This window comes from Lathamus discolor, chromosome 9, assembly GCF_037157495.1.
Source record: "Lathamus discolor isolate bLatDis1 chromosome 9, bLatDis1.hap1, whole genome shotgun sequence".
In the NCBI taxonomy this organism is placed as follows: Eukaryota; Metazoa; Chordata; class Aves; order Psittaciformes; family Psittacidae; genus Lathamus; species Lathamus discolor.
In genome coordinates this window covers 1,861,896-1,877,594 of record NC_088892.1, presented here as the reverse complement: position 1 = coordinate 1,877,594, position 15,699 = coordinate 1,861,896, and the positions used below count along the sequence as shown (strand labels likewise).

The following is a 15,699-nucleotide window of genomic DNA, read 5'->3' as shown; positions in this document are numbered from 1 at the left end:
TTGAGCTTTGTGGTAGTTTCTATCATAAAACTATGCATGTGCCAAATGAATTGCAGGACACATGCCAGAGATATTCCTTTTCCTTTGCAAATTCCATCCTAGAAGTATGCTCAGGTTTTAAAAAACATCAAGTACTTAAAACACATTCACTGCACAAACTTAAGTTTTCATTCAAACATTACAACAGCAGCAGCTGTAAGTAGAGGCTACTATCCACTTTCCATGGCAGGACTCCCTCTTCACTTCATTATAGTTATATTCCTTATCGTCCCATATGTCATTTAACAGATCTCTCTTTCTTCCAAGAAGTAAACTAATTTTGCTGAAGGGGTCATCCTGATATGAGGATATTCAAATAGTTCTCCAACGGAATAGCCTCCTAGCCCACTAAGTTACTCCCAAGAACCTCAGTTCACACATATCCAGACTTTCAATACAGAAGCACCAAATATTGCCAAGCCAACATGCAATGTAGTGTTTAGATCTACATAGAAACTTAGAAGGTTTAAAAAAACCCAACCAACAAACCAAGCAAACATGAAGAAAAAAAAACCCCAACCAAAGCCAAAACCTAACAAACATGAGCAAAGAGCCCCTAAAACAAATAAATCAGCCAATGGTTTGCAAATTCTCTTCTGTATACCTACAAAACATGGCAAGGGGTTGGAACTAGATGATCCCTAATGTCCCTTCCAACCCAAAACATTCCATGATTCTATGATAGACCCCTATGGATGTTTCAGTACTAAGCACTTCAAGATTTTGGTCCATGCTGGGTTCCAGCTTGGGCTGAATTTCTTACTAGACCAAAGCTAGGAACTGATTCTGATTCAGCAGTCCATCCCAGCGACAACCTGTAAAGAGACAAAGAACCAAAGAAAACGCTGCATTTTCTCCACTGAAAACAAATCCAACAATTTTCTTTGTGATTACCAAGCAATAAAATAGATGAGATGGTAGAACGGCAGTTGGATGCATATGATTTGCAGTTCTGGTACCACCTGGCTTAGAAGTAAAATGATTATTTAAAAAATTCCGCAAGAATTGTACTGAAGTTCTAATGCGTGTGAATGAAAGAAAAGCAAGTAGTAACTAAATATCTGAATGTTAAAGTCCCCATCACAGTAACTGCCTGTAGGTGAGCTCAAATTGCAAGCTTTTACCTAACCTAGAAAGTAGAACTCGCCCTCTAAATCACTTGGAGTTACACGTGCACACAATGACATAGTCAATATGTCTCAATATATTTCCTGAAGACTATTAGAAAGGTGCTGTAGCATGTATTTCAGGTGGCACACAAAAAAGGAGACTAGATCTGAAGTGCTTCAGTCCCTTGCCTGCATTTCTCACTAAACTCTTGTCTTGGTTTAAGCCCAGCCAGCAACCCAGAACAGCACAGCTGCTCACTCACTCAACCCTTCTTTCTTCCCCCACTCCTGGAGGGTGGGGAGGAGAATTGAAAGAATGTAACCCCACAGGTTGAGATAAGAACAGTTTAGTAACTGAGGTATAACACAAATCACTACTGCTACCACCAATAATACTAATGGTAAGGGAAATAACAAGGGAACAGAATACAACCGCTCACCACCTGCTGATTGATACCCAGCCCAACCCGAATACTGGGTAATTCCTCCCAGTTTCTGCTCTGGGCATGACGTGCTGTGGGATGGAATACCCCTTTGGCTACTTTGGGTCAGGTGTCCTGTTTCTGCTTCCTCCTCGCTTCCCATGGCCCTCCTCACTGGCAGAGCATGAGACTGAAAAGTCCTTGATTCTGGTAAATGTTACTTAGCAACAAGTGAAAACATTGGTGTTATCAGCGTTGTTCCCAGGCTGAACGTCAAAAACGCAGCACTGCACCAGATACTAAGAAGGAGAAAAATGACTGCTACAGCTGAACTCAGGGCAGTTTCCACCCCTTATTCCATACCATTCACTTCATGCTCAGATCACATATTTTAAAATGTGCCATCGCTTCTCATCTCATATATATATATGTACACATATACATACATATAGAAAGAGAGCTATCATTCCTTAGTCCATGGACCAATCTGTATAAAGTTGAGGAATTCATTCAGTCCATGACGTCAGACTCCATCTCAGGCAGCTGAGCGGTTCTGCCCCTCGGCTTGGGCACCACAGGAAGCTTGGGGTCTGTAGGAATCTTGGAGACCGTATGTGGCTTAGAGACAGTAAGTGGCTTGGGCACCACTGGAGGCTTTGACGCAACAGGAAGCTTGGGCATCTGTCCTAGGTTCAGCAGTAGCAGTCATTTTTCTCCTTCTTAGTAGCTGGTGCAGTGCTGTGTTTTTGACTTTTGGCCTGGGAACAGTGCTGATAACACTGATGGTTTTAGTTCTTGCTCAGTAATGTTTACTCTGACCAAGGACTTTCTGAGTCTCATGCTCTTCCAAGGGAGGAGGGGAAGCCAGGAGGAAGCAGAGGCAGGACACCTGACCCAAACTAGCCAAAGAGCTATCACAGCATGTCATGCCCAGTATATAAACAGGGGGCAGTTACCCGGGCGGGCTAGATCATTGCTTAGGTCAGGCTGGGTGTCGGTCGGCGGGTGGTGAGTGGTTGTATTCTCTTCCCTTGTTATTTCTCTTATCATTATTGACAGTAGCAGTAGTGGTTTCTGTTATACCTTAGTTACTGGACTGTTCTTAACCCATGGGAATCACATTCTTTCGATTCTACTCCCCATCTCTCCAGCAGCGGGGGGAGGAAGGAGGGGAGTAAGTGAGTGGCTGTGTGGTTCTGGGTTGCTGACTGGGCTTAAACCATGACAGCATCCCAGGTAGCTTGGTGTCCGTGTGTGGCTTGGAGACCACTGGAGCCCTTGACACCACAGGAGGATTGGTCTCCATAAGTCGCTTGGAGAACACAGGTGACTTGGGCATCACAGGAGGCTTGGTGTCCTCAAGTGGCTTGGAGACCACTGGGTTCCTGGGCACCACAGGAGGACTGGTGTCCATGAGTCGCTTGGAGAGCAGACTTGGGAACCAAAGGAGGCTTGGGTACCACAGGTGACTTGGGCATCACAGGAGGCTTTGATACCTGTCCTGGGTTCAGCAGTAGCAGTCATTTTTCACGTTATTAATAGCTTGTGCAGCGCTGTGGTTTTGACTTTTGGCTTGGGAACAGCACTGATAACACCGATATTTTTAGTTGTTGCTAAGTCATGTTTACTCTGACCATGGACTTTGTGAGTCTCATGGTCTGCCAGGGAGGAGGGGAAGCCAGGAGTAAGCAGAAACAGGACACCTGACCCAGGCTAGCCGAGGAGGTATTCCATACCACAGCACGTCATACCCAGGATGTAAAACTGGGGTCAGTTACCCAGAGGGCTAGATCACTCCTGGTTCAGGCTAGTTATCAGTCGGCGGGTAGTGAGCGGTTGTATTCTCTTCCCTTGTTATTTTCTTTATCATTATTATTATTGGTGGTAGCAGCAGTGATTTGTGTTATACCTTAGTTACTGGACTGTTCTTATCTCAAACCTTGGGAGTTACTTTCTTTCGATTCTCCTCCCCATCTCTCCAGCAGATGGGGGAGGGAAGAAGGGAGTGAGTGAGAGAGAGATGTCATGGCTGATTTACAGCTGAGCTTAAACCACGACAGTACCAAAGGGGACTTGGGCATCACTGGGCAGACAAGAGGCAGGAATGTGGGGTTTGGGCTGGGGTTGTTGCTTTTTGCAGCTGGGGCTGCATTAGCAAGTAGCCTTCCACCAGCTGCTCCAGACCCACATTGGGAGGCAAGATCGCCATTGCCTGCAGGGAGACATGGAATAACTGGATTGGAAAAGAAGGGGACAATCACTGCCCTGGCCCTGCTGCCACACTGGTGATCGGACAAGCCAGGATGATGGTGGCTTCATGGTGCCTGGGCACAAGCTGCTCATGTTCAGGTGGGGCGTGGGGGCTCGGGGTTCCTATACCACAGCCCCTCAAACCCACCTCTTTGCAGATGAGCTCAAAGGCAACAGTAGAGCAGGCAGGGTTCCCCTTGTGGTCCAGGACCACATGCAGCATGTCGCACTGGACGGTGGCACAGAGCCATCGGGGTCACTGCTGAGCAGAGCTCCAAGGATGGAATGGTGTTGATCTCCAGCAGCCAGGGCTGGCAATACTCCCCAAACATGAAGTTTGCTCTGTAGAGCTCAAAGCTCCCCTTGCACACCTCCAAAAGCTCCTGTGTGCTGTGCAGGGCAGCCACCACTACTCGTGCATGCCAGGGATGATGAGCTTGTCTGAGGCCTCCGAGTGCCCCACTTGATGAAGGTACAGCTGGAGCTGCTGGACCAGGTCAGGTTGCGAGGCAGTTTGGGGTGCTGGCCCCGAGCCGGCCTCCACCACTTCTGGATGACGATGTTGCAGAAGTGCTGGGAGCTGGCATGGGGAGAGGAGGGATGGGTCAGTAGGGTGCCAGGGTGCCAGGTGTGCAACTTTGGGGTGGACGGCACTCCCTGATGCAGGTGGTGCAGGGAGAAGGGCCAGGAGCAGAAGCTCACGTAGCTGTCACGGTAGAACCAGATGGTCAGTGTGGAGAAGTGGCTAACAGAGAAAGGTCACGTTCCCATCCACGAGCTGAAACAAGACATCTGTGTAGAACATGGTGCAGACTTCTCACGCCAGATAATGAGGAACTGAAGGACACCAGCAAACAGCAACATACTATGACCAATCACAGCCAAGGACACTAAGCGATAAGTGCATGAGAAAGAGGATGGTGGGGGGGCTGCACGGTGTAGCTGTAAAAGTGTAGAGCTTACGCAATACCTTATTTGTGCCAGAACCAATCAAGTGCCTAGTATTTGCATATTCACTGTTATATTAACCGAAGGTAGAAGCCCAATAAACGAATCGTGCTTATTGATCACAGTGGTCGTGTTGATTTCTCCCTGCTGCAACAAATTGGTGCCCGAACTAGGGACCCTCTTGCTGTTGCTTGACTGAGCGAAGAAGACAGCTGGAATAGGAGGGGAGCGGACCGATTGGAACAGGAACCCAGGTACTTTTAAAGGCTGGGAAGAGAGCAGGGATCGGGAAAGCTCCGAAGAATGCAGCCTTCGGAAGGCAAGGAACGCTTCGCTGCTGGCAGTGTCGGTTCCAAAAGCCTGAGCAAGATTTTACTTGGCTCGCCGCCCGTATTTCGTCTGCCTCCTGGTGAGCTGCATTGGCGCCAAGGTCTTATGAGTTGAGAAAAAGTTGAGTAATAATTGCGTAATAATGGATAGAGAGGCAGCATATGATTTATTTAAGTGCTTCTTAGAGAAGCGGCAAGTGAATAAGGAATTGGACTTAACGAAGGGATTAAAGGCTCTGTTAGAATACACAAGACAGTTAGGTTGTTTCCGAGATCCTAACAATGTATTTGATCCACCCGAATGGAGGAAGTTTGGGGATGAGCTTTGGAATAGAGTGATTGATGATAACAAGCATGCGAAAAAAAAATGTGCTAAAGAATGGAGGACAGTTATTAATTGCTTACGTAAGTATGCAGTACTTCAACTCTTCTGACATATCCTCTCTGCGAGAGGGATAGCGTATGATGAAGCTATGCTAAAAAGATTGTTGCTCTGGATTAAGGAGAAGGACTTAATCCAGGGGGTTCGAGAAGCCTTTGAGCTTGGGACTTGGGAAAAAATCGCTAAGGAAGATGTCTCTGTTTTATGGATGTTTTCAGTCCTTAAGGTGAAGGGAGCAACCTTTAAAGAGACAGACTTAAATTTAATGTTGAAACGGTCGAAGACGCATTATCCAGAGACTGACGAGTCTACTGTATCTCAGGTCTCTTTGTGGAATGGTGCACGACTTAAGTTGTGAGACGCAGCCACTAAAGACAGTGACGCTGTGAAACATTTGTTAGTCATTTGGAGAACTATTTTAGAGAAGTTAAAGTCAAAAAGTGAGATCGTGGAACCCAGTGTCCCCCCCACCCCTGGCCACCCCTGAGCCTCTGCCAGTTGCCGCCGCGTCTGCAAAGACTGAGGACAGAGATGAAGACAGTCTTTTTGACCCGGGCCCTATTGACCCCAAGAAGGAACCTGTGCATGCTCATCAGGCTGCTATTGCTGCTCCTGAGGTTCTGACGCCTGTTAATTCTGATGCTGACCTGGATGGTCCTTTTGACATGGAGCCGGAAAAGAAGCCTGATTTATATCCCCCAGATCCTCATGATAAATGGACAGCTGTAAAGGGAGAAGCGAGATGAGTGCAGGATTCAGATGTATTGTGTGCTTTCCCTGTAATATATGTGCTGGATCAAGACCCGCAGTGGGAAGGTCTCTTGTATGCCCTTATCAGGGGTATCGGGCGGACTGTGGCGGACCATGGACTTGGGGTCCCATATACAACTCATTTGATTCAGTCTCCCTGTGATACTCATGTACTAGAAGTTGGCAAATATGTCTATGATTCTATTGACGCTTGGAAACCTTTATAGATATTGCTGGCCACTTCTTCTGACGTAGGCTGGCCACCTGTGTCAGAATGAGTGTGCATTTTGATCAGTATAAAAGCCCAAGCCTTATGCAATGTGGGGGAGGCAGAGCCTCTGCGGGGACGCTCGCTAGGGCTGAGCCTGCCACCTCACACTGCAATGATGCTTCTTGGAGCTGGTTTCCTGATAGTCTTCACAGGGTCCTTGTGCCACGTTCTGTACGTGGGACTTTGTAGTGCGAGTAATGATTGTCTGGATTTTGTGTTTCAAATATTGTTCCAAAAGATGTGTGAAGTGTGCTTGTGGGATCTCATATGCATACATATGTGTGTGTGTGTGATGAGGGCAGATGGTGTTCTATGTATTTTTTTTTTTTGTTATCATGTTCACATAAAAGTTTTTAACAGATAGCGGTTTAACATTTCAGGCAAGAAAGGGTTAATGCAAAAGTGCGGTTGCTGACAGGTATTTGTGGTTGCTGCTGAAGCAGGCAGGCAGCTGTAGCTGCTGCCGAGCAGGCCGCTGTTTGTAGCCGTGTAAGGCAGGGTGAACAACTTTGAAAAAAAAAAAAAAAGAAAAAAGGTAAAGTTGCAGAGCACGGGGAGACAAATGCGAATTCAGGTGATAGATTGGAAATCTATTCAGAGAGAGGCTCTGTCAAACAATGATTTTGATTGTTCGCAGGCACTGGAGGAAAAGATTCTCGCCTTTCCTGTTAAGTACCAGATTAACGCTCAAGGTCAGGCAGTTAATGCTGAAATGTCTCCCTTAAATTGGAAATTGCTATCTCAGTTAAGGCAAACTGTTTCTTCTACAGGCATTCAGTCTGAATCCACTAGGCAAATGTTGTCATATATTTGGGGAACAGATTTGCTGCTAATTGAGGATATTAAAAGTATTGTGAAATTAATCCTCACCCCTTCGCAGTTGTTGTTATGGAACATGTATTGGCAGGAAGCCTGTCAAGAGGCGGTTGCAGTTCAGCGAGGCCAGGGAGATCCCCTGATTGGGGTGCAATTACAACACCTGATGGGAATTGGACAGTTCTCCACTAAGGAGGCTCAAGTCCAGGTAGGTCCAGAACTGTTAAAAGAATCTATGAGACTAGCCTTGCGTGCTCTATCACAGATTAAAGATACTACTGCAGCTCCTGCCTACATGAAAATGACACAGAAAAAGGACGAGCCCTTCAGTACCTTTGTGGATAGGGTAGCTGATGCTATAAGGAAGTCAGGTACTCCAGAATACATGCATCGTATTTTACTGCGTCAGTGTGCAATACAGAACTGTAATGATGCTGTAAGGCAGATACTTATTCAGTTACCTGCAAATGCCACTGTAGAGGAGATGTTAGAATGTATGACACGGGTACCTATGGGGCATCAGGCAATGTTGGTTGAGGCGGTAAAAGCAGTGGGAGAGGCAATTCACAAAAAAGAAAAGAAAAAAGAAAAAAAAAAGAAGAAAGAAAAAAAGAAGAAAGAAAGAGAAAGTCAGTCGCAAGTATTAGTGGCCTTGGCAGCTTTGCAAGCCACTGATATGGTCAAGGATCCTCGATGTTTCAGATGTGGTCAAAATGGACACATGAGAAAAGATTGCCACCACTCGGTTTGCTGCCCTAATTGTCAAATGGATAACCATTGTGCTGCTACCTGTCAACGTAAACAGAACCGGTCGAGAAACAGGCAGCGGAGCACCAAGACCCGTCGCGCGATGATCCCAAGCATGGGTCCCACAGGCCCCGCGCCTCAGCCTGTGTACGCAGCAAATCAAACTCCATTGCCCTGCCACCAGCCACCACCGGCAGCCTCAGAATGGACTTGGCAACCGCAGTAGATACTACCTTATATGATAAGACCGTGTCATTGCTCTCTACCGGAATGTATGGTCCTCTGACTTTAAATAATAGGCCTATAGGAGCCTTGCTACTGGAGAGATCATCATCCGCGTTGAAAGGACTATTCATTGTTCCAGGTGTCATCGATGCTGATTATATGGGTGAAATTAAGATTATGGCAAAGACTGACTATCCTCCTCTGCATATACCAAAAGGCACACGTATAGCACAACTTGTGCCCATTTCGCAGTTAATATCAGGAGCACATCAAACCATTCGTGGCACTGGTGGTTTTGGATCTACTGGAATACTCGCCCTATTTTCTTTATCGATGGCAACCCGCCCAAAGATTACAGCAATATTAACTTGGGGAAATCACTCGATAACTTTGACTGCATTGCTTGACTCTGATGCCGATATTACCATAGTTTCTCTGAGACCCTTGTGGGTACCATCCAAGTGGCTAAGACCGGCTGCTACAGAAGCTCCAGTGATGGCGTCTCCGAGCTAGTGTATGGACCCTGACTCACAGGCCTGGAAGGAGCGTCGCTTGCGCCGAACGCTACAACCGCTAATAAAAGAACTTAACTCCTTAATCAACACAGAGCTTTCGTTGAGCACGGTCGCCCTCCTAGAGCTGGTCCATGGCCACAGACATATAGTGGTACAACTGAGATTAGTGATACAAGTGCTTCGATAACTCTGTAGTTTTTGTCATCAGTGTGACCCTACGGTAGAATTGTATTGTGGTGGTTGTCAGTCTATAAGATATCTTCGCCAGGGTTGGCTGAAACAAAGATTTTTTTATAGTCTGTCAAAATAACTTTTATGTAACCCGCTTATAGCACTTCGGAAATATTTAGCTGATTTTAGAAGTACAGATTTTGAATTACTCAAGTTATTTGAAAATCGAGGTTCGCTTCATAGAGCTGCATATACGTTTGCTTTACAAGCTGCTTCGCTGTTATAGGTCTCATAATTATAGGGGGTTTGTTGCTTTGTTATGCTTTGCAATGTTGTTCTGCTTGTTTACAACGACTGCTGACTCAGTCCTTATTCCTTCATAAAGAAAAAGGGAGAACTGTGGAGAAGTGGCTAACAGAGAAAGGTCACGTTCCCATCAACGAGCTGAAACAAGACATCTGTGTAGAACATGGTGCAGACTTCTCACGCCAGATAATGAGGAACTGAAGGACACCAGCAAACAGCAGCATACTATGACCAATCACAGCCAAGGACACTAAGCGATAAGTGCATGAGAAAGAGGATGGTGGGGGGGCTGCACGGTGTAGCTGTAAAAGTGTAGAGCTTACACAATACCTTATTTGTGCCAGAACCAATCAAGTGCCTAGTATTTGCATATTCACTGTTATATTAACCGAAGGTAGAAGCCCAATAAACGAATCGTGCTTATTGATCACAGTGGTCGTGTTGATTCCTCCCTGCTGCAACAGGTCAGTAGGTTCCAGTTGCTCACCAGGAACCACTGCCGCAGGTCGAACTTGGTGCAGCTCCACGTATTTCTGCACCACTCATTGTCCTGCCTGCAGCGAGGGCGCTGTGCATTTCCCTACCATCTCCAGCACCACCTCCAGCAGCGCCGAGCAGGTGATGCCTGTGAGGGGGGACACATGGTGCCAGTGAGACCCCTCTTGCCAACAGGGGAGCCTGTGCCCAAACCCCCTTTTCCTTTGGCTTCACCTCTACTGCAGGACTGGGCTACAGGCCTGATGATCCAAGGGTTGTGAATGCCCTCAATGTGAGGCTGGGGCAGAAAGCCATGTTGGAGTGGTTGCAGTGCCTGTTGCTTTGGTTGCAGTGGCTGCAGTGCATATTGTTGTGATTGCACTGGCTCCACTGTCACTTGCTGTGGTTGCAGTGACTGCAGTGCCTTGCCTTGCCCTGTCCTTCATGGGCTTGACTTGCTTTGAACTGCCTTGCCATGCCTTGCCCTGCCTTGCCTTGCCCTGCCCTGCACAGCCTTGATTTGCCTTACCCTGCCTTACCTTGCCTTGCCCTGCTGTACCCTGCCTTGCCCTGCCATGTCATGCCTTGCTCTGCCTTGCCCTGCCTTGCCTTGCGTTGCCTTGACCTGCCTTGCCTTTCCCTGACTTGCCCTGCCATGCCATGCCTTGCTCTGCCTTGCCCTGTCCTGCCTTGCTCTTCACTTGCCCTTACTTGCCTTTCCTTGCCCTGCTTTGCCTTGCCTTTCCTTTCCCTGCCTTCCTTTGTCTTGTCTTCCCCTTGATTTGCCCTTCCTTACCTTGCCTTCCCTTGCCTTGCCCTGCTATGCCATGCCCTGCCATGTCCTGTCTTGCCATGCCTTGCCTTGCCCTGCCTTACCTTGCCTTTTGCTGTCTTGCTTTCCCCTTGAGGTGCCCTCCCTTGCCCTGCCCTGCCTTTCCTCGTCTTGCCTCACATTCCCGTCTATTGCCTCACCTCACCTTGCCTTGCCTTCCCTTGCCTTTTTTCCTTGCCTTGCCTTCCCTTGCACTGCCTTGCACTGCCTTGCCTTGCGGTGACTTGCCTTTCCTTTCCTTGTGACACACATATTGCTATCCCTAATAGCTTTATCTCATAAAAGTCCATTTGAATGCAACCTCCCCGGTGCCCGGGCAGCACACAGTGAGCTTTGCAAGGATGACAAACACATTGCTGTTACCCCTCACTTTCCTACCTCAAAGTCCATTTGAATCCAACATCTCCGGTGCCTGCTCTCAGCTGAGCACACCAGAGCAGAGCATGAACGTTTGAAATCTGCTCCCACAGCCAAAGAGCCAGGAGTGAAAGATCTGGCTGGGCGCCTTCAGCACACACTGTGCTTTGCAACGGTGGCACATACATTGCTGTTACTCCTCAATTCTTTAGCTTATCTATGAGGATGCTGTGGGAGACAGTATCAAATGCCTTACTGAAATCAAGAAAAACTGCATCTACCGCTCTACCATCATCCCTCCACCTAGTCACTTCTTCATAGAAGGCTATAAGGTTGGTCATACATGACTTCCCCCTCATAAAACCATGTTGGCTGTTCTTCATGACCCCCTCATCCTTGATATGCCTAGTGATGGAGTCAAGAATAAGTTGTTCCATCACCTTTCCAGGGATGGAGGTAAGGCTAACCGGTCTATAATTACCCGGGTCCTCCTTCTTGCCCTTCTTATAGATTGGTGTGACCTTTGCCATCCGCCAATCCTCAAGCACCTCGCCCGTTTCCCACGACTTACCAAAGATGATGGAAAGTGGCCTAGCAATGACCTCCGCCAGTTCCCTCAGCACCCGTGGGTGCATTCCATCCGGACCCATCGATTTACAGATGTCCAGATTGCATAGCTGATCCCTAACCCAATCCTCATCTACCAAAGCAAACTCCTCCTTTGTCCTGACTCCTTCTGGGGCTATAGAAATCCTGGGCCCTCGGGGAGAGCCTGCAGGAGTAAAGACAGAGGCAAAGAAGGCATTGAGCACCTCTGCCTTCTTTATATCCTCTGTCTCCAGGGCACCCACTTCGTTCAGCAGTGGGCCTATATTGCCTCTTGTGTTAGTTTTATTTGCTATGTATTTGAAGAAGCCCTTTCTATTGTCTTTAACCCGACTAGCAAGATTGAGTTCCAAGGAGGCCTTAGCTGTCCTAATTGCCTCCCTACATCCTCTAACAACTGTCCTATATTCCTCCCAAGCGGCCAGCCCCTCCTTACATAATCCATAATTCTCCTATTCCGCTTGAGTTTGCCCAGCAGCTCCTTGTTTAACCACGCCGGTCTCCTAGATCCTCCTCACTCCCTACTTCAAAGTGCATTTGAATCCAACATCTCTGGTTCCTGCTGCTCTCTGAGCACAGCAGAGTAAAGCACGAACGTTTGAACTCTGCTCCCACAGGAGAAGAGTCAGGAGTGAAAGATGTTGCTGGGCATCTTCAGCACACAGTGAGATTTGAAAGGGTGACACACACATTGCTGACTCTCCTCACTTTCGTTCCTCAAAGTGTACTTGAATCCAACATCTCCGGTGCCTGATCTCGGCTGAGCACAGCAAAGTAAAGCAAGAACGTTTGATCTCTGCCCCCACAGGAAAGGAGTCAGGAGTGAAAGATGTTGCTGGACATCTTCAGCACACAGTGACCTTTGTAGAGAGACACACTCATTGCTGTCTCTCCTCCCTTCCTACATAAAAGTGCATTTGAATCCAACATCTCTGGTGCCTGGTGCCCTCTGAGCACAGCAGAGTAAAGCACGAATGTTTGAACTCTGCTATCACAGGAAAAGAGCCAGGAGTGAAAGATGTTGCTGGACATCTTCAGCACACAGGGAGCTTTACAAGGGTGACACACACATTGCTGTCCCTCCTCCCTTCCATACTAAAAGTGCATTTGAATCCAACATCTCTGGTGCCTGGTGCTCTCTGAGCAAAGCAGAGTAAAGCACGAACGTTTGAACTCTGCTCCCACAGGAAAAGAGGCAAGAATGAAAGATGTTGCTGGGCATCTTCAGCACCCAGTGGGCTTTACAAGGGTGACACACTCATTGCTGTATCTCCCCCTTCCTACCGAAAAGTGCATTTGAATCCAACATCTCTGGTGTCTGGTGCTCTCTGAGCACAGCAGAGTAAAGCACGAACGTTTGAACTCTGCTCCCACAGGAAAGGAGTCAGGAGTGAAAGATGATGCTGGGCATCTTCAGCACACAGTGAGAGTTGAAAGGGTGACACGCACATTGAGGTCTCTCCTCACTTTCGTTCCTCAAAGTGTATTTGAATCCAACATCTCCGGTGCCTGCTCTCGGCTGAGCAGAGCGAAGTAAAGCAAGAGCGTTTGAACTTTGCTCCCACAGGAAAAGAGCCAGGAGTGAAAGATGTTGCTGGACATCTTCAGCACACAGTGAGCTTTGCAGGGTGACACAAACATAGCTGTCCCTCCTCCCTTCCAACCTAAAAGTGCATTTGAATCCAACATCTCTGGTGCCTGGTGCTCCCTGAGCACAGCAGAGTAAAGCACGAACGTTTAAGCTCTGCTCCCACAATAAAAGGGGCAAGAATGAAAGATGTTGCTGGGAATCTTCAGCACACAGTGAGCTTTGAAGGGTGACACACACAGAATCACAGAATCACAGAATCCCAAGGGTTGGAAGGGACCTCAAAAGATCATCTAGTCCAACCCCCCCACAAGAGCAGGGTAACCTACAGTACATCACACAGGAACTTGTCCAGGCGGGCCTTGAATATCTCCAGTGTAGGAGACTCCACAACCCCCCTGGGCAACCTGTTCCAGTGCTCTGTCACTCTTACAGTAAAGAAGTTCTTCCTGATGTTAATGTGGAACTTCCTATGCTCCAGTTTACACCCATTGCCCCTTGTCCTATCACTGGATATCACTGAAAAAAGCCTAGCTCCATCATCCTGACACCTACCCTTTACATATTTGTAAACATTGATGAGGTCACCCCTCAGTCTCCTCTTCTCCAAGCTAAAGAGACCCAGCTCCCTCAGCCTCTCCTCATAAGGGAGATGTTCCACTCCCTTAATCATCTTTGCGGCTCTGCGCTGGACTCCTTCAAGGAATTCCCCGGCCTTCTTGAACAGAGGGGCCCAGAACTGGATGCAATATTCTAGATGCGGCCTCACCAAGGCTGAGTAGAGGGGGGGGAGAACCTCTCTTGACCTACCAACCACACCCCTTCTAATGCACCCCAAGATGCCATTTGCCTTCTTGGCCGCAAGAGCACATTGCTGGCTCATGGTCATCCTCCTATCCACCAGGACCCCCAGGTCCCTTTCCCCTTCGCTACTTTCCAGCAGGTCAACCCCCAACCTGTACTGGTACATGGGGTTGTTCTTCCCCAGATGCAAGACTCTACACTTGCCCTTGTTAAATTTCATCAAGTTTCTCCCCGCCCAACTCTCCAGCCTGTCCAGGTCTCGCTGAAGGGCAGCACAGCCTTCTGGTGTGTCAGCCACTCCTCCCAGTTTTGTGTCATCAGCGAACTTGCTGAGGGTGCACTCAGTTCCCTCATCCAGGTCATTGATGAAAATATTAAACAGCACCGGTCCCAGCACCGACCCCTGAGGAACTCCACTAGTCACAGACCTCCAGCTAGATTCTGCGCCATTGACCACAACTCTCTGCCTTCTTCCTTTCAACCAGTTCTCGATCCACCTCACTACTTGATCGTCAAGCCCACACTTCTTTAGCTTATCTATGAGGATGCTGTGGGAGACAGTATCAAATGCCTTACTGAAATCAAGAAAAACTGCATCTACCGCTCTACCATCATCCCTCCACCTAGTCACTTCCTCATAGAAGGCTATAAGGTTGGTCATACATGACTTCCCCCTCATAAAACCATGTTGGCTGTTCTTCATGACCCCCTCATCCTTGATATGCCTAGTGATGGAGTCAAGAATAAGTTGTTCCATCACCTTTCCAGGGATGGAGGTAAGGCTGACCGGTCTATAATTACCCGGGTCCTCCTTCTTGCCCTTCTTATAGATTGGTGTGACCTTTGCCATCCGCCAATCCTCAAGCACCTCGCCCGTTTCCCACGACTTACCAAAGATGATGGAAAGTGGCCTAGCAATGACCTCCGCCAGTTCCCTCAGCACCCGTGGGTGCATTCCATCCGGACCCATCGATTTACAGATGTCCAGATTGCATAGCTGATCCCTAACCCAATCCTCATCTACCAAAGCAAACTCCTCCTTTGTCCTGACTCCTTCTGGGGCTATAGAAATCCTGGGCCCTCGGGGAGAGCCTGCAGGAGTAAAGACAGAGGCAAAGAAGGCATTGAGCACCTCTGCCTTCTTTATATCCTCTGTCTCCAGGGCACCCACTTCGTTCAGCAGTGGGCCTATATTGCCTCTTGTGTTAGTTTTATTTGCTATGTATTTGAAGAAGCCCTTTCTATTGTCTTTAACCCGACTAGCAAGATTGAGTTCCAAGGAGGCCTTAGCTGTCCTAATTGCCTCCCTACATCCTCTAACAACTGTCCTATATTCCTCCCAAGCGGCCAGCCCCTCCTTACATAATCCATAATTCTCCTATTCCGCTTGAGTTTGCCCAGCAGCTCCTTGTTTAACCACGCCGGTCTCCTAGATCCTCCTCACTCCCTACTTCAAAGTGCATTTGAATCCAACATCTCTGGTTCCTGCTGCTCTCTGAGCACAGCAGAGTAAAGCACGAACGTTTGAACTCTGCTCCCACAGGAGAAGAGTCAGGAGTGAAAGATGTTGCTGGGCATCTTCAGCACACAGTGAGATTTGAAAGGGTGACACACACATTGCTGACTCTCCTCACTTTCGTTCCTCAAAGTGTACTTGAATCCAACATCTCCGGTGCCTGATCTCGGCTGAGCACAGCAAAGTAAAGCAAGAACGTTTGATCTCTGCTCCCACAGGAAAGGAGTCAGGAGTGAAAG

At 48.0% G+C, this 15,699-nt stretch overlaps 1 long non-coding RNA gene across 1 annotated transcript; it reads left to right on the top strand.

Annotated features, from left to right (window-relative positions):
* The first annotated feature begins 4,853 nt into the window (after positions 1-4,853).
* LOC136019528 (uncharacterized) lies at positions 4,854-9,712 on the top strand. Its single transcript, XR_010614927.1, has 2 exons — positions 4,854-5,502; positions 9,360-9,712. It is a non-coding gene; the product is annotated as an uncharacterized LOC136019528 (long non-coding RNA).
* The last annotated feature ends 5,987 nt before the right edge of the window (positions 9,713-15,699 follow it).